The 18,880-nt window shown below is 44.1% G+C and overlaps 1 protein-coding gene across 2 annotated transcripts in view; it reads right to left on the reverse strand.

The window, feature by feature from the left end:
• EPN2 (epsin 2) overlaps positions 1–11,009 on the reverse strand; it is a 47,768-nt gene extending 36,759 nt beyond the window's left edge. The window contains exon 1 of one of the 2 annotated variants that reach the window (XM_063343192.1): positions 10,816–11,009. The gene's annotated coding sequence lies outside the window, so the exon portion shown is untranslated. The remainder of the gene's footprint in view (positions 1–10,815) is intronic. The other variant, XM_063343191.1, reaches the window with a different exon arrangement.
• Between the last annotated feature and the right edge of the window lie 7,871 nt (positions 11,010–18,880).

Raw genomic sequence — 18,880 nt, forward strand, 5'->3', positions numbered from 1 at the left:
CAGAAATTTTCAGCTGTCATCATAACAATTCCTCTATCCTTCTGAACCTATCCTTCAGCAGTAATATTCTACCTACTCTCTTATCTATTCTGGATATTTAGACGGAAAATTATTTGAGTGGGAGATAGCTTGCTCTTCTCAAAGAGGATGACAAAGACTTGTTACTAAAAAGCATCTGTGCCTGTTCCATTATTAAAGGTCATTTTCTTCCAGTGGGCTCTTACAGAGAACACGTTATACCCTCTTAGCTTTGATGCTCTGCAGTCAGCAACTCTGTGTATGTCCTCAAGACTCCATATACACTGTAAGGAGTCCAACTGTAGAAGACAATACCTACCACGTGTAATCCAAAATTCAAGCCTCTGATATTTCTGAAGCAGCAGATTATAGCTTGAGACATTAGGAAAAAAAAAAAAAAAGGGCAAGTAAATCCCGTGTAGTACTACTACTATTTGTACCTCCCATAGCTGCCCGATATCCCTGCACTGTTGATTATTCTTTTAACCACTGTTTTAAAGCAAGTCATTAAAAACATTCTCTCTCTTTAGATTTATAAACAGAACAAGAAAGCGACTTAAAAATTCGCCCACTCCATTTTCTCATAATTTTTCAAGAGCATTCCATCTAGTCCAAATGCACAGAAGAAATTCTAGCCCATTAACATCCATCAGCTAACAGAAGGGTAATGAATTCATCAATATTGCTAAAATGCGTGGGTACGGTATCATGCTGAATCATTTAGTAACTACATTTGCAGCAAGATGAGCTCAAACAACCTGCCTTACAGTGTCAGCAACCATCTTCCTGAAGGAGGAAAAATGAATGTATTAAGATCACCCTCAATTTTGTTATCCCTCTTGACGAGGTTGGTAGTGTCTCTACACACCAGTATTTCCATCCCAATCAAACCCCATCTGATGTTGCTCCCCTCTGGACATCAGCTTTCTTAGCCAAGCCACCTGCACATTTGCAAGAAGCTTTCATTGCCCATTGTTCTGCTAACGACGTAAGGACCTGGCTTTTTCCTGCTCATTAACGTCCAGGTCAAATATGGTAAGTCTTGAATTAAGTTTTCAATTTGCAAAAAAAAAAAGAAAAACCCAGAAATCCCCACACATTGTTCCCTCAACACCAGGCTACTGCAATTACTACAGTCCCAGAGACTTGACTCTGATTTTTTCTATTACCTATTTACAAAGCTATGGAGGGACCACTTTCTTCCTCCAGCAAGAAGTCTTCCTAACAGTGAAATGTTCTAAACATAAGAAAAGCTAAAAATGACGAAAATCAGTCAGTCATAAGAGAAAACACATTATGAACTAACGTGAAAGCATAGCTACCAAAAAAAGCCCACACTTGTGGCTGGGACTACAGGCAGAGTGTCATGGGGTAAAAGAGGAGGGCTGAAACCGTATTATGGAGTACAACGGTATTAAGTTATTGTTCTCATAACAGTGAAAGGAAAAGGTATTTGTTATTTTAAAAACAATTAAAAAAATCAGACTTAATAATATAAAGAAACAAAATTATCCTTAAAGTGTAGATTAGAAAGTACTCTGCTTGTTTTGCCTTGTTCAGGTATGCTAAGTCTGGTCTTCTCTGCTTCACTGCAGTTTTTAAAATGATAGTAAGTACACTGCACTTTTGTTTACGCTTTCAGTTATAATGGTATCTAGTCTAATTAAGACCAAGAATGAAAAGGTTTTTGTTAAGGTAGCCTTTATAAACCGAGTACAATTAATTCAACTCTCAATACCTTAGCTTCCTTAACACAGATAATGTCTTAGAATACATACACTTACACATGTGTCTACATATCCTTAACTCCCACAGCTTAATTCAATTAATACTATTAAATCTTTAATGCTTAGCTTCAAAGGCTTTTTTAAATTTTTAATAGCTCTCATAGGTTAGCACGAATGTTTTAAGTCTTTCTACTATATTTTAAATAAACTCCACTCTTCTTTTTCCACTTTGATGTTTGCCTGACAACCCTATACCCTGTGAAGCTGCTGGAACTTTGTTTTCTGTGAAATGATGGCATTACAAACTCAAAAAGATATGTTAATCACTGAACTGTAATCAGGGATTTTTTTTTCCTCTCACCTGCCCTCTGGGCTGGGAGTTGGCAATAGAACCGCTTTAATCAAAACAATGTAGAAACCCATGAGGAGAGAGGATGCAACTGTGAGGGAGGGGGCTCTTATTTGCATCTGTTTAGCATGTAAGCAGCAGGCGGGGCTTAATTCTCTTTTACTCTGGTTTCCCATGAAAGGAGAAAATGCAAGAGTCACCACATTTTATTAAAACAGTTAAAATAGGAGTTTTGACAAAAGACTATTCTGGTTACAGGGAAGCACCAGCCTTACGGCATTTAAAGACGCATCCGTTTCACACATCTGATAGGCAATGGATGTGTTTTTAACTGTAAAGCTTCGAGCTTTGCCTGTACCAACAGCATTACATTATAGATTTGATCAGCTAAAGCTCTGGTTTATATATACACGCATCTACACAGACACACACACACACGTAACTTACCGGTTCTGCTACCTGGAAGAAGTTCTACTGTGAGCACGTTGTGCCAATACCAAGGCAACTTACACCAGTGTGTTTCTCCCCTTCTCTTACCCTCACTACCTCAAGATCCCTACCCACCTTCCACATCTCAATTTCTCAACTTAGAATTTGTGAGACAAAAGAGAGAAAGTTTTGATGGCATATTTCAGGCCATAAACTGAGAAAAAAACAAGGGTGAAAAAAAAACAACCAACAAGCACGGACTTTCTTCTTCCTTTAACGTTTATTTTTCTTCTGAGTAAGAAAATAAAATGCTTTCTTAAAATAAAACTAAAAATCAGCATTTCCAGGGACAGGAAAAGACACTATAGTATTATATTCACTATCCAAATTGACCAAAAAAAATAAAATATTTAAAAATCTGGCTCTGTCCCAAGGCATCCGGAATCCAGACACAATTTTGTGCCAGTACATACATAACAAAAATATTTCTGCATTCAGGATGTTCCAGCATGTTTCCTGCATTTACACCTGGAAAGCTAACAGTACTAAAAAATGACGTGTCGTGTTCAGCATCGACTGTAAGCCAATGACCAGTCCCAGATCAACAGATCCCTCACATGTTCAAAGTGAAATACGTGCTTACATACTTTGCTTCATCTCGACCATAAACTGCAGAACCGAAAAGCCCTCATAAAGCATATTAAAACCAGTATAATGAAGACAGCCTGCAAAAGTATCCTGCTGTTCTTCACCTCTTCAACATTTCAGCAGCCTGCAACATCAGCAGAGAGTTCCCACCACGCAGAACACTCCCCAGCATCATACATCTTCAGTTCTAGAACACGTTCTGTCTTTTAAAGCCAATGTAAATACTCTCTTGGAGGCATCATATGTTCTTATTATTGCAAAATTATATATATGCAGACACTATTAGTTGGCAGATAGACACCAAAATGTCAATTATACTATTCAGCATGCTTAAACCAGCAGCCTAGGAAAAAGGAGATTATTCACTAGGTAGTCAAACGTAAAAAGAAGCCAGACATTTCAGTCTGTCTCAGTGTTTCACAAAGGGGTCAGCGATTTGTAAATTTTAAATGTAACACTTAAGCAGTTTTGCAGACTAAAACACCCTCACATCCTTTGATGATATACCCCAGTGCTTCTCTGCAATAAAACAGTTTAAAAGTGATTTTGCTGTCACACAAGCTTTTATACTTCAGCTTCTCTAAAATTTAAGAATTCTGAAAGCCAAGTAAAACCAATTATAAACATTTCTGTATTTTACTTCCTTATTAAATCTGCTCAAGTGAACCAGTAAACTATATAAACACAAATATCTTTCAGAGGAGCCACCCAGGTACCAATCTTTTAAAATCTTCAGAAGACAGTTGCTTTGCTGAAAAAGTATAAAAAAGCATGGGCTACACAATTACAGTCCAGTGCAATGACAGTCTTCCTGTTCTTCTGAGTAGCATGTAGAAATTTCTGCTTTAAAAATATACATAAGTTGTAGAAATTCTCAAAAACTACAATTACAATATTAAATATTGATTTCTGATCTGCATTTGCATACTTCTAAGAAAAGTACTTGCTGCCACCTATGCTATTTATCAAAAAACATTCCAACAGAGGCATTACCTTCACTTTCTGAGAAATACTCTCCTAAATTGGTAGACAAAGTTTAACTTAATGAACTCTGCTCAACAACAGCAGCAAAAAAATAGTAACATTTCTCATCAGCAATAAGCATTCCAAGCCCTTAAATAAATAAACAAACAAATAAAATCACTGCAAGAAGCAATCATAAAACCATGCAATAAGCCAGTATGGGCTCAGAAGGCAAATATTTCATTAGAAAACAGAACAGATGTGAGTCTTACGCTTCCAAATGGTCATATAGAAAGAGGTTTTTATCAAATGATGAAATACCTGGGCAGGGGCGTTTCAAAGGTTCACCGGACCTTCCCTATATCTGAATATTGCTGGTAATGCATGATTCAGATCTCCCTCCAAACAGACATTACTAGTCACATTCCAGCAATGTCACAAAATGGTAGGATGTTTCACTGATTAATTAACTAACTGAATAATTAAAAACATTAAAGTTCTGTTTTTCAAATAATAATTGAAGTGCTTTCCTTTACATATACCACATGACAAACTACACTCTGCTTGACCATCCATCAGAGAACAGGCAGGCGTGTTGAAATATTTCAATGTAGAACTGAAGGATAAGGATTAATTAATGATCTTAGATTTTGGCTGATTTCACAGGTTTGGATCAAACATCTATGCCTTATTGCTGTTGTCACAAGCCTCATCCCTGTCCAAACAGAGATGAAAGTTAGTAGAAAGGCAGCTGCAGCGGCAATTGGGTCAACAGATTTGGCCGAAGAAATCCTCACTACTAAAAGAAAAAAATAAATAAAAATCAGGAGAATGACAAAACTAAAATGCTGCTTGGGGCTTGTTCACCCAGTTAGCGACACACGACTAGCCGCTTGAGAACAGATTTCCTACCTACAAGGAAACATGTTTGAGGGAGTCTTCATGCCTGCATCTCAGGGGAGGAAGTTACCTTTAAAAATACTTTGTTTTGCTGTTCCCTAAGGAATATTAGAACTGTAAATATCAGTTATTTTAGTGGGTTTTGTCCATGAGGTCCTACAAACAAAGGTTTTATTTGTGAACTGTACAACCCTTACACCAGTGAGCAATTACTCATGCGATTAGCCCCAATGAAGTCAGAAGAACTGTTTGGGAAAGAAATTGCTTGCCAACCTAAGGGTTGCACAATCAGGGGAAAAAAAAAAAAAACAAAAACAAAAACACAGAGGGGGATAAATTGCATCTGACAAAAACTACAATCAAGAAATAGCTGGTGACAGATTGTTATTTAAGTACAAGGAAGTGATTTAAACAGTCAGGAGCAGTTGTAATAAGATTATACGATTCTCTATTAAGATTCTTAAAATGTCTTTGTTCTAGCAAAGCTATGAAGAGACCATTGCCCTTGTAAAGGTTCAGAAACTACTAAATTGATCTTAAATCTAGAAATTAATAAGATTTCAAAGCACACAAAGAAAAAAATATAAAAGAACATCCCTAACATCATTAGCACCATTGTCGCCCATGCTGACATTTTTAACTAGCAGGACTACAACGTATATTGTATCATTTCTCGGTGGCAAAACTCAACCAAAAAGAACAGACCCAACAGACAGACATACAAAGCTTGCTCTGCTTGGGTTTCTGCTTTTAAATAATGAAAACTAGCCGTTTGATTTTAGAAGACATTACATTATGTAAGTGACATCCTCAGAACTGCAGGAAAGTCTCTATAAGGTTATCCTGCAGGGAGATTAAATCAATGTCTGGCTGTTGAATTTCTCTAGAGGAACAGATGTGGCGTTTCAGCCATGACCCCCAGACTCCACCATCTATCTTTAAGTAGTCAATTCTAGAATGACAGGCCCAAAAATGGGCCATAACTACTGCAACACTGAAAAACAAACAAGGCAAGCGAGTCTTCTGATTTCAATCTTGAAGAACGGACATAAAACATCTCTAGGTAAGGTGCCTGGCATGTCTTTAAACTAATAACCAGCTCTGAGCTTTAAAAAAAAAAATTATTAGCTGATCTGTAAAAGTATAGTTCATCTAGTTCTGCACTATAAGCATAAAGGAGCAAATGATTCACAGATTAATATTTTACTGTAAGTGATAAGATCAGAAATTTCCATCAAAAAAGAACATCCACCAGAAGATTGGATCTAAAGGTGATCAAATCCATGCCATATGAAACCTGTATGTGACCAGTCTGGAGAGAGGAACCAGAACTGCTATTCAAATAAGCATGAGAACAGACATCTACATGTGCAAAGTAAAAGGTAATGATGAGGGCAAGAAAGAAGGAGATAGAAGTCTAAAACACAAAAGACAGGTTTGTACCACGTCTACAGAAGCAGACTGCATGTAAGTGTTCTCCTGCCTGGGTCACCCTTTAAAACTATTCTACTTCTCATGCCTTGTACATTTAGTATTCGTTATATGGTTACATGACAGAAGACTCAGCAACTGTAGACAACATTAATAAAACAGCACTCAGAGGAAAGACAGCAGCAGTCAACAGTGTAGAAGAAAACTGCAGAGGTCTCATGCAAAAATTTCAATTACTTTAGGCAGCTCGGAGAGATCCACTCCTAACCGTGGAAAGAGACTTATTACTTGAAAATAAACTGTATGCATCAGGACAATGAAACATGCTGAGTTTGAGACTCTTGAGAACTTTACCCAGCCACCTCCACCATAAAACAGATAAGGGGAGCCTCCAACGCAGAGACTTATGCAGTTCTGGGCTGGGACTGGTTTCACCCAGTCCTACTGCTAAAGCCGTCTGCACTCACGCTGCCAGAGGGGACCTGTTGGTGCCTGAGCTCTCCTCTGCTCCGTAGTCATGTTTCCCCACCTGGAAAGAGCTGGCTTCGGCGAGTCGGGGTGCAAGCCAAGGCACAGGCAGCACGAACAGACTGAGTCTGACCTTGAACGCAAGCTCAAGGCACTAGTCAGAGGCATTTATGTTAACAGCCCTGGGTGACATGAAAACAGATATACACGCTATTAACAATTAATACGGCACAGGGCATTGTTTCTGAGATTGATTTTTAAGTTCAATTTTTGTAACAATACCAAAAAAAGAGGTAAAAAATATCTATACAGAAGAAAAGCCTTTCACTAAGCATAGTGATTCAAAGTAGTATTTCCATATAAAAATGCACATTAGTGAATTACAAAACAAATTCTGGTAAATACCTCCACTTGCTGGTGACATTACAAGTAGAAAACAAAAAATACTTTAATACTAATTTTCTAACTAGTATAATCATTCCTACAAACTCCACTATTAGATATTTACACACATTTAACAACTTCTGGTAACTCTGAACATATATTCAACAGTTTGAAGGAACTCAGTCTCAGTAATTTAAGCTACTCACTCATTAAGAACAGCCTACAACCACCCATTACCCACAAAACACATCTTAGAACTGTTCGATCCAAGTATTTTGCCTTTTATCAATAGTTTGGAGCACTGTCATAAAATCAACAAAATCCCAAATTTGAGGAAAACCAGAGACAAAACTGTTATTTGCAAAATGATAAATAAGCAATACCAGCTTTTCCGTAGCTTTCTACCTCCTGCACCACTCACCGAGAGGCTCAGTTGTGGCAGCCACCTAGTTCTAAATTCTGAAGCTTACAGTCTCTGAATTCACTTATTCTGACACACAGGCATTCTACATTCCCCTCACCCGCCCAGAACAGGAAGGCAACCACGTAACAGCCACCTAAACTGATTAATTCTGGGACTTTTTATGGTCTACTATTCAGCGCATACCAGTATGTAACCAAACTGAAGTATACTAATGCTAGCGGACCTACAATCAGACTAGCAGGTTTTATTCTAGAAGACAGCATACATGTTGTTCTCCTCCATGGTGTCTCATGCCTTCTTAATGAGCAGCCAGGCTACTGAAATACACAAAAAAAACCCGCTGTTCTTTGAAGCACTTAAGACAGCAGGATACTAGTACCTTTCGATACTTTCCCTGCACAGATCAGAGCAAGGCAAAGTGGAAAAAGAACATTACAGACGTTCACACAAACCAGGCACCTTTCATTTTCTATTAGCCAGATCCCAAGAGACAATTTAGCGCTTTGCAAATACAGCACTGGAAGACTGGGAAGTTGCTTCCTGAGTACCAGTCATTAAATAAAGATTTTAGAATAACTTATAGTCTTCTAGACCAGGTAAAACCAATAGTCATTTCCCCATCCTACATATGAGACCTAAGAAAAGCAAGATCATGAATATCATAACTACTCTGGAATGCATTTCTACTAAAACAGATTATCATTTAATGATTTCTCTCTCAAAAAAAAAAAAAAAAAACACAAAAAAAACCCAGAAAACCCAAAACACCAATTTCTGCATCAAGGAAGACTATCAGCATTTTTATGAAGTAACAAACTAGGCCTTTGGCATTTCACAGCAGTGATCCAAGATTTGAGGCTTCTTAAAAGCTCCAAGTTTTAAAGCAATCAAATGGCTGACAGCTGGAACAAAATTAGCATGATTAACCAGTTATGTAAATAATGATGCGGTCAGTACAAGCTGAATTCATTTATGCTCATTGCATTATACAGCACTGCTTGCACTGGACATCAGATGTTTGTCAACTATTCATTAAAAATGACTGTAAGAATAAAAGACGTGAAAAACAACATGAACATTACCATCCAGGCTACGCAACAGCCAGGTCTCAGATATCTCTTCTCCTATTAGGACAGGACCACCAGGCAACTCGCAGATAGGACTTTTCTTGCCCAAGTATTATCCAACGATACTTAGCTCCTACCTAGGCAACAGGTCAATTATTTTTTTATAAAGCGAGAGGTCCGTCCTGTTAGTATCTCACTATATTTCATTTCTTCAAGGCAGATATTAGCTTTCATTTGTCAGCAAATATAAAAGTCAAGCTACCATGTAGGAGAACCGTTGTCACAGCAGGATGACATCACATAGTTACTTTATGGCATCAAGGAAGTTACAGTCAGCACCCATAAATCAAACTTCCTGAAGTTTAACTTGCAGTAAATTCGGCCTTATCAGAATTCTTGAGGAATGCATACTCATGGTTCATTTGTACTTGATAATTTTTGATAACATAGTTAAATATTTAATATATGGAAGATTATCTTTGAAACTCTAGCTAGCTAGTTTACCATTACCTCAAGTTCATAAAAGAAAATTTATCAAAAGTTTTGATTCTTCACAATAAAACTCTATATATGAGTTTGTTGGAAAATAATGTATCCAAGAATCAGCCAAGGCAAACATATTTAGAGGTACTTCCTAAATAGGCTGTATTTTGCTAAAGATATCATCACTATATAATCATATTTTTTTAATCAAAAATCATTCTAACATCCCTTATTTTACATCCTAACAATCTACTTTTCTATGACCTTGTCTCGCACAAAACACAGCAACACACTGGAATTATGCAAGAGTTCCATATTACCATAAACCATGTCTTTCAGTGGAGAGAATAATAAAACTTAATCTTGTGGCCTGATTTGCATTTTGAACTCCTACAGTCAGCCTCTACAGTCTGTAACACCCGCAACACACCTTAACCTGAACAAGTATTTTAGGCCTCCTGTTGAAAATGTATGTATATGTAGATCATTCAGGATATTTTCTTAGTAGATTAAGAAAAAGAAATGTCTCCAATCGATGTAAATGTTAAATATAACTTAGCTGTACAGATCATTGATGATGCCATACTTAAGAAGGGGGAGGGGGGAAGCATTACATCCCCCTTGGACAAATAAAACTGAGACGAAATGTTATCGATAAGCCTTATGGCTTTAAAATAGGAAACCTCCATTGTGGGTAACCTGTGATAATTCTTGTTTCAATATACTTCACAACAATAATGCTTAACATAACGCAGCACCCTGACTACCCAAGACCAATCTGTAGCATGTACTGCAGGTAAAGACTGAAAAAAAATGTATATATTAAAAAAAAAAATCCTTTACAAAATAATTAAAAGCACTACTACCTATCTTCCAAACTGACAATGTTACTGGAAGAATAAAACAAATCCCACACCACCACGATGAACGTTAATAACGCAGAGACGAGGTGACGGACACCGCGGAGCCCCCCGCCGGGCCAGGCCGCCGCCACCCCCCTCCACCAGCCCCATCGACTTCCAGGGAGGCGGCCGGCCCCATCGCCCAGCACGGGAAGAAGCCAGGCCCGAACTTTCGACCGGAGGCGAAAACCCTTCCGGCGGCTGCCGGCCCCGAGCGGGACGGACCCCGCACCCCGAGAGGCGAAGGGCCGGGGCGATGGTGTGTCCCCTCCCCGCCCCGGCCCGGCGGGTCCCGACAGCTCCGCTCCCTGCTCCCGCCGCCGGGCTGCCATGATGGGCAGTAACTGTTGCTGCCCACCCCACGGAGACAACAAAGGCCACCCCGGCCCCCCAGCCGGGGCTGCCCCGGCCCCGCGGCCCTCAGCCACCGCCCCAGCCCCGCAGCCAGCCGCCGGGCCCGCTCCCTCCCCAGGGGGAGCCCCGGGGGGGGCCCCTTCCCGCGCCCACCCCGCACCCCGCTGCTGAGGGGAAAGGCGGAGGGAGGGGGGGGAGGCTCTTCCGCCGCCGTCCATCCGTCCGTCCCCCTTCCCGCACCCAAGCGCCCCACGGCTCCCGGACTGACCTGGCGCTGCGTGCGGGAGGAGCGGGGAAGGGGCCGCGGGAGGCGCGGAGGGGGTGTCCCGGTGCCCGGCCGCCGCCGCCGCCGCCTCTCGCTGGGTTTGACACCCACACGCACCATCCAACATGGCGGCGGCCGGGGGGAGGTGGCGGAGGAGGCGGAACCGGCGGCCGCGCGCGCCCCCGAGGCGCGGCCCCGGCCCGGGCGCGGCGAAGGGCGAGGGAGGGGAGTCAGGAGCGGTGGCCTCCGCCCGGGTAACGCGGTCCGTCCCCGTCCGCGCCGCGCCGCGGGGGCAGCTCCCTCCCCTCACGCCTCACAGCCGGGCCGGGGCTCCTCGCAACCGAGGCCCGGTCTCCTCACAGCCGGCTCAGTCTCCTCACAGCCGGGCCCGCGGCCCTCCCGGCCGAGGAGGGTTCGGGGCAGGCACCAGTGGGGATTGAGGCAGGACCAGCCGCTGGGCAGTGCCCCAGCTCCTGCTCGGGCCCGTTGCCACATCTGGTGGAAGGAAAACACTCGGGAATCCGAAGGGAGCCCCCTCCTCGCTCTTGTCTCCAAGGGGAAACCATTGTGCGGGGGGGGAAGCCCTGCTTTGCAGGGATCCCCCCCAAAAAGCAGGGCGCTGGGCGGGCTGCCAGGCCCCGAAGCAGCTGCCATCACCTCATGCTGTGCGGTTACTGCACCATTCCCCCTCCTGACAAAGACACCCATACAAAATAATGACGTTTACGGATTGGGGGACACTTTTGGGTGGCAGGAGGGAGCTTTCTGGTGGCCACGCTGGGTGATCTTCTAGAAGGGCAGCTCGGTGAAGCCACACGGGCGTGAACTCGGCAGGTGGAGCCGGGCAGTCTGGGTGGGTGGGAGCGCACGTCCTTCCCCTCTGGGGATAATGACTAAACCGGTGTCCGGGATCACAGGTTGGAGGAGGTTCGTGGTCTCATGGCAGTTCTCCCTGGATATATTTGTTCCAATCGTAAAACCATGAGACAATTCAAGGAAATGGGACATCGCTGGTCGGGAGACTGTCGTGGTTGGTGCGGGTCAGGAGAGAAGCTGGCTCGCAGGACTCTGCTCGCGTTACAGCTGGCTCTGGGTAGTGCTACTGGTCATTTAAAACCCAAATTCCTGAGGAATCTTGCCTTACTAAAGCATAACAAAACAAAGGAAACTCAGAGCAAAATCCAGTTTATAAGATAGCGCTTTTCAAGCGAAAGGAAGGTCAGGTTGAGCGCTGCAAACTTACGGCCCAGCCTTTTCTCCTGTGGAGCCAGTAGCAAAATTCCCGCTGACCTCAATAGGAGACGGATTGAGGTTGAAACACAGAAGAACGGGGACTGCAGCGAAACACCCGAGTAAGCTGCATTAAAAGCAACTTGTTTAGAAATGCTGCAAGTTCAAATGCTTTGAATACCATCTGGTAGCTGGGAAGCCAAGTCTTCTGCAGTTAGCTGCGATGCTGGCTTAGCTGTTAACCTTGAGCTAGGAAGAATTAAATTCTGGGGGGAAAAAAAATAAAGGATCAGCACGCATCTGACTATCAGCAGGAGCTGAAAGAATACTTCCCTCTTTTCTTCTTTAGAAGAAAATGGCAATGATGGAAACCTAATGTTTCTGTGTGCGTTCATTAATCCTAATGATTAGGTGCTGACAGCTCTAAAGAACGAGAAGAAAGCTCTTGTGTAAAATAAAATGGGAAGAACAAGATTGTTCCTGCTGCCTTCTTTCCTGCCCACCCGCTTCCCAGGTCTGGGCAGACAACTCTCCGAAGCAGGAGGCGGCTTCCTCTCCGTTCCCAGCTCCATCCCAGGTGTCTCCGTCTACAGCATAAGTGTAGGAATCAACAAACCCAGCAAAGAGCTCCTGCAGCTGGCACGCCTGTATCAACAAAACTGTATTTCCTATCAACCAGATCAAGCTACTTGGTGCAAGCAAAACAAGCCAGCCAAGTAAAATTACACTTTTTTTTATTACTCCTGCGTTAACGCCTTAAATGACAGTGTTCCTGGAGCGCTGGCCAGGTACCCAACTGATAACAGCTGCACCAGCAGAGATTTGCCCAGGCTGCAAAGGACATCCCCAGTGAGAGGGGACTTGTGGCAGTGGATCTATGGCCCTTGTTTCATATTAGCAACAGGATGTCGCTGCTGTTTATATTGTGATTTTAAATCCAGGATCTAACATAGAAAACGTTCCACCCCAGTGCTGCCCCATCCCTCTTTCCAGGCGGCTGTACCACACCGTGGATGTTGACCCGAGCCGCTCTGTCAAATTGTTCCCAGCCCACAACATTTCAGCTGCGTTGGCAGAGACAGAGTTCAAGGCCACTATTTGCAGTAGGAGTTCGGCACCGGAAACTGATAGCCGCGGCACCTCCCCGGTAGCCACGCCGGCAGCAGAGCAGTCCACGCAGAGAAGGCAGATGGTGGCAGTAGATCCAGCGAGTGGGAGTAGAGGGGCTGTTGCATGGCAAGGAGCAGAAGGATGACGAGCAGCGCTGCAGCGCCATGTCTGGTATGCAAGAGACTCTCCCAGCAAAGACGAGGCAGATGCAGCCTCCCCCGGCTCTGCCCGGCCATGGCTGCCCTCCCAACTAACCTAGCGAAGAGCGGCTGCCAGGAAGCCACAGGAGGGCCTGTTCCACAGCCATAATGTGAATATCGCCCACACAGCGACTACCGCCACGTGGGGCTGAGCACACCACTAATTAGCTAATGAGTTTGTTCCCAATGCCTGGCCACGGCGTGAGCGACAACAGGAACAGCACTTGAAAAGCACCGAACAATGACAAGTACATTTGTCTCTTCTCGCTGACCCCAGCCCCGCATTAACAAATAGGTCACAAACAACGGTGCTTTACAGTGATCTAATCCTCCAGCCATATGTCGGCTGACCAAAAAAATACAGGGGGAAAAAAAAAAAAAAAGCTGCACAGAGAACGTCAAAAGGCCCAGCAAAATTTCTAAGGAAAACTTGATAAATATATCCCTGCAGTTTGAAATTTGATTTCCTCACTCTATTGTTTCTCATTTCCTGAGAGCTGGCTTGGTGGATCACATTTTCTGCTTCTGTCTCCAGTGCTTGTAACCAAACGAGCCTGAATCTCATTACCCTGATGCATGGCTCTAGCTGTATGCAATCCGATCTCTAAATCACAGTCATTTTCACTCCATTACCGGTTTTCCTTCCCACTCCTAACCTATAGGTCTTCAAAGGAATCAATTCAAAAATAGAGACAAGCATCATCTAATGAAGGCGTGTTTAATATTCAGCACTTATGTCCATATTAAGTAGCCAAGTAAGAACCTGCCTCCTGTCTCAGGAGGTTGGGCACCCTCCACTCACACGAACTCCAGTAGGAGCTGGCATTTCTCAGCCTCCCTGGGAAGCCACACGCTTCCACACAGGGTAAATAGTGACTTAAGTCCTTCAACGCCCAATTTTGGAAATCTGCTAATTAAATGAGAATCTGGGCAAATGTGATCATTATTGCCCTCAGAGCCAAAGCAGCGAGACATTTCTCAACAAGCACAGGCCCGCTTCTGAATTTCCTGAGCCATCTGCATGTTGCTGACAGTGATACAGAATATATTCAGATTCTTACAAAGTGATGTTCACCCCAGGTTATTCCCTCCCGGATTCATGAACATTTCATTGAAATATGCAAGGTCTGAGTTACACTCTTATCTGCTTTGATTAGACACATGGATCTACAGGGTCTGCAGCCCTACCACACATAAAGGATTTGTCTACAAGCTGAGGAGAGACAAAATAAAAGTTTAGTTCCCGTCATATTTAACTTGAAGTTATTTCTTCAAATGCCCTTAAATAAGTGTAGTTACAAGGAGTAAAAAAAAAAAAAAAAAAAAATCAGAAAGATGATGAATGGGGGAGAGTACAGCCCAGTAAGCCTGTGCCTGAGTTCAGCTGGAATCGACCCAAGTTTAATCAGAATAGAGCATGCTTACGGTCAGCATGAGGGTTTTAGTTTCATTTGTGATGCAGGCAAACTTGAAGAACTGTTTCCAGTGCAAATGTTCCTTTTGACATGTTCAAAATTAATACACCTCTAATATACAGGCTTTGAAAACAGACCTTTCCTGAACACGTTAGCAGATTCATGAAAAGAGGAGAGAGAATGCAACCCCAGCACATTCTGTCTTTCTCAAAATGAATATGCACTGACAGTGCAAGAGGCAGTGACGTTTGAAATGTGCTTAGTTCTAGTAATTACCAAGTGTTGTGTTTCTTTAGAAGTTAGAGCCATTCTCATCTGCGGGCACCTTCCCTCATTCCTTTCTCCTTACTGCTCCATAGGTGCAGTTTCTCCCCATGCCACATCGAGAAGCCACGGCTACTGCATTGCTTACATTAAATCCCACTGAAGCCTTAGGGTGAAATTCCACAACAGTTTTAATTGACCCAAGTCAGAGGGTTGTGGTTCCTGCCCTTCCTCCACCACCCCCAGCCACCCGTTCCCATTCCCTCCCTACCACCAACACCAGCATACACCATCTGTGGTGAAGACTAATCACTTTTTTTCGGGGGGAGGGTTACTTCTCAACCAGTTTAGCTCCCCAAACCAGCTCCCTGGAAGGTCAGATGAGCACCCACATCAGCAGAAAGGAGGGGACCGGACCACTGCAGGGCCCCACTGACCGATGAGGGGGTATTTTTCTTGTTTAATAAAATACAATCAGCACATTTGACCTATAGAGCCTGGCTTTGCTGCCTGTTCCCAGGCTGGGAGCACTCATCCGTTGGGACCGTCTGCATAGTTTTGAGTGGCAGACTCAGGCCCAGAGTATCTGTAGTGAAGATGGGCTCATTCAGTGTTACCATCTGGTTCCCCAAAGCAAGTTGCCAAGTCAGAATCTGTAAGCCCATGCTGGAGGACAAGGGTTCCCTTGCGGTTGGTACAGTTTGTACTATCCCTCTCGACTTCCTCCTTGCCATGATGAGAGGACTTCCTGCCAGGAAGGAGCTGATGGACAACATCACCCATCACAGTTCCTCTTCATCATTCCTGCAGCCACCCAAAGAATGTCACCCAAAGAGTCAGGCCCTCCCTTTCGCCCTGGGCCCAGACCAATCAAGGCTTCATAACAACAGCCAAACCACAGGTGACTTGTGTTGTTGCACAAGGATCTCACGTGGACAGGAATTATCCTCACTCCTCCCAGCTGTTTCTCACCTTGAGGGAAACCGCCCTGTGGGGCTCACAATGAGGAAAGTATCAGGAGAGCAAAAGGAGCTGTGCTCCTGGCTCTGTAGCATCATCTGGAAGCTGGGTCTCCTCTCCTCCTGGTGGGCTGGGACAGTGGTTGAGGCTGGTCCTATCTGGCTGGAGAGGGAGGCAAAAGACTTTGTAGACTAATAGGAGAGGGAGGGGAAAAGTGAAGTGTACCTAAAACCAAGCAGCCAACCAGTGGTCGCTGCTGTCAGAGGACATGGAACGCTGCAGTACAAAGAGTTTCACATTTAAGCACAAAAATTCAAGGCCCATGAGAAAAGCACCACTTTGCCCACAGGAGGTAAGTGCAGTGATTAATCTACCACTTAGTTACCTGGGGTGAATCAGGGGTACCCAGACTGAAATCAGCATTATCACACCAGTGTGGTGCTCATGAACATGGAGACTTGGGGCATCATATGGTCAGCAGGAGCTTCCTTCATGTGTGCTCTGCTCCTGAGGCACCCAACAATAAGTCATGCCTGGCAGCACAGGCTGTCTGGAGAGCTGCATCTGTTTATAACCCTGGGAACAAAGCTGTATAGCTACAATGTATGGCTACGACCATTTTTATCTCAAAAAATCCATAGTATCGCTCTTGGTCACAGTAGCAAGATGGGACCCCCGAAGCAGACCAAGTACTGGAAGCCACAGGCATTTTGAGCTCTGTCTCTTTTAAACCAAGGGACTGGTTTAAACCAAGGGACCTCACTGCTGCCGTGTCCCCAGGTTACAGCTGGATACCCATCACTGATTATCACAGCTGAAAAGCTGGTAGTTTTTCCCTTTCACAGATGAAAACTGAGGGCTATTTGGTCTGTGTTTGCACAGCACCCAGCCAGTCGCTTAATTACTTGGCCCAGTTTTTAGGTTTCTGATTCCCACTTCTGCAAGTGACTTCCTCCATTCCCAGGCTCACAAATCCAGTTGCAACTTTCACATCTGCCTTCACAGTCATGACTCCAAGCTAGTTGCTGCTGCCCCATCACAAAGAGCATTTCGTCCTCAACAGGGCTTCCCAGGTGTTTTCATAATGCAAAAAACCCAAAATAATAGTGCAGAGCTGTAAATACATGGTCCCTGTGTAATCAACAGGCAGATTAAAAAATTCACCAGCTGGGCTGGAAGAAATTCATGACAAGCCATCAGGACCCCACAGAGCAAACAAACAGCAGGCAAGAATTTCTCAGGAACACGTTCAATTTTGACCAAGCTGCACCACGGATCAGTCCTGCTGGACAACTGCTGTGTGAGCTCCTCAAAGCCATAAGGCTTCCTTGGTTGAAGAAAAATGTCCGTCTTAAACAACAGCAGGTTTCAGTAGCCATTTGGGCATCTTGGCTAGTCAAACAGGTTATAATTGGCTGTAATTAATACTCCTACAAGCTTCCACATTCTTATGTACTGAATGAGGTGAAGAAGCACAGGATTGCTCCCTGACCTTGCGAACGTTAGAGGAAGTCAAAGGAACCTGTTCCCTTCTGATCTTTAGAAATCAAACATCTCTGGGATCAGAGAAGGTAAAAGGCAAACATCAGTGCTGCTGGGAACTGGCTGCGCACAGCCCGGTTTCTTCTGGGGCACAAACCACAACGGCCTCAGCCTCAATCAAAAATAACTGCAAAGCAAGTTGCTAGAGACAGTAGGTTTCCTCCATCCCTCAAGAAGCCTCTTTTCATGCTTGCATGTCGCTCGGTCTATTGGGGGAGGTGAGGGGGTGCAAACCATGGTGCAGCCACAATAGGTTTTAGCAATACTGAAAGTGGCCTTTGGGGAGATGCGTAAACCAAATAACCCAATCAGTAAGGGTGAAAGCCAAATAAGCCTAAACTGCCTGATGTATTGAAAAAACCCCCCATCTGTCACCAGTGGGCCGGAAGAACAGTTTGTGACACCTACACAGCTAGGCTTAAAAGTGTTTCACACTCAACAGGATCTTAACCACTGGGAAAGGACCGGCTGTGCCATACAGAGGATTTCCTCTGCTGAAGCCACCAATCTGACCCTCAAAAGAAAATTGACACATGCTTCCATGCAAACACCCTGTGCGTCTTGCTCTATTATTCTGCTTGCAATCCTCCATCACAGGCATGTTGTGAGAAGCAGGCCTGCATCAGCTTTTCCAGCTTGCGCTTGGTTATCAAGAGAAAGAAACATGAGACCCCAGTGTTTTCCCTCCAGCCATGGCAAAACCTCCCGTTTTGCTCTGAGGTCAGAGCCTGGGGGCAGCCAGGAAACCGGAGAAGCTGTCATTCATGGGTGCTTCTTTCGAGACACATCTTGCAGACACAGCTCTGGTTCAGGAGGTGTCCAAGCCCCATGCTGCTGGGTCCTAGGAGAACATAACAAGAAAATACGTGTCTGCTTACCTATTTCCAATACTTGTCCTCCAGCTTTCACTGTGGACCACTACTGGTGTTGGGATTCTGTTTTTTAAGCAGGATGGATGCTCCTATCTTCCCACTTGCTGGCTCCCAGCTCTCCACTTCAAACCTGCATGTATATCATCTTTGAGAGCAGAGGCCAAGTGCAGCACTCACGTGCTGTTTCTCAGCGCTCCTGAACAGGCTGTCACAGGTTTCTCCTGAAAGCTCCATCTCTGTTTGCCTTTCCCCAGACTCTCCATTAACTGGCATGTTTTACACCCTCAAGGCTGAAGCCTCTACTAAGCCTTGTAGGCAGGTGGCATACTTTTTAAGCCCTCAGCACCCAGAGGTGCTCAGAGCCCGTCCTACACACATAGATTTAAACATATGCTAAAATGATTTACTGAATCAATAAGTGTCTCTGCCCTGGGGAGCCAAGAACAGTGCAGCTGCAAACCACTGGAGGCTGCAT

Source organism: Chroicocephalus ridibundus, chromosome 8 (genome assembly GCF_963924245.1).
Source record: "Chroicocephalus ridibundus chromosome 8, bChrRid1.1, whole genome shotgun sequence".
Classification (NCBI taxonomy): Eukaryota; Metazoa; Chordata; class Aves; order Charadriiformes; family Laridae; genus Chroicocephalus; species Chroicocephalus ridibundus.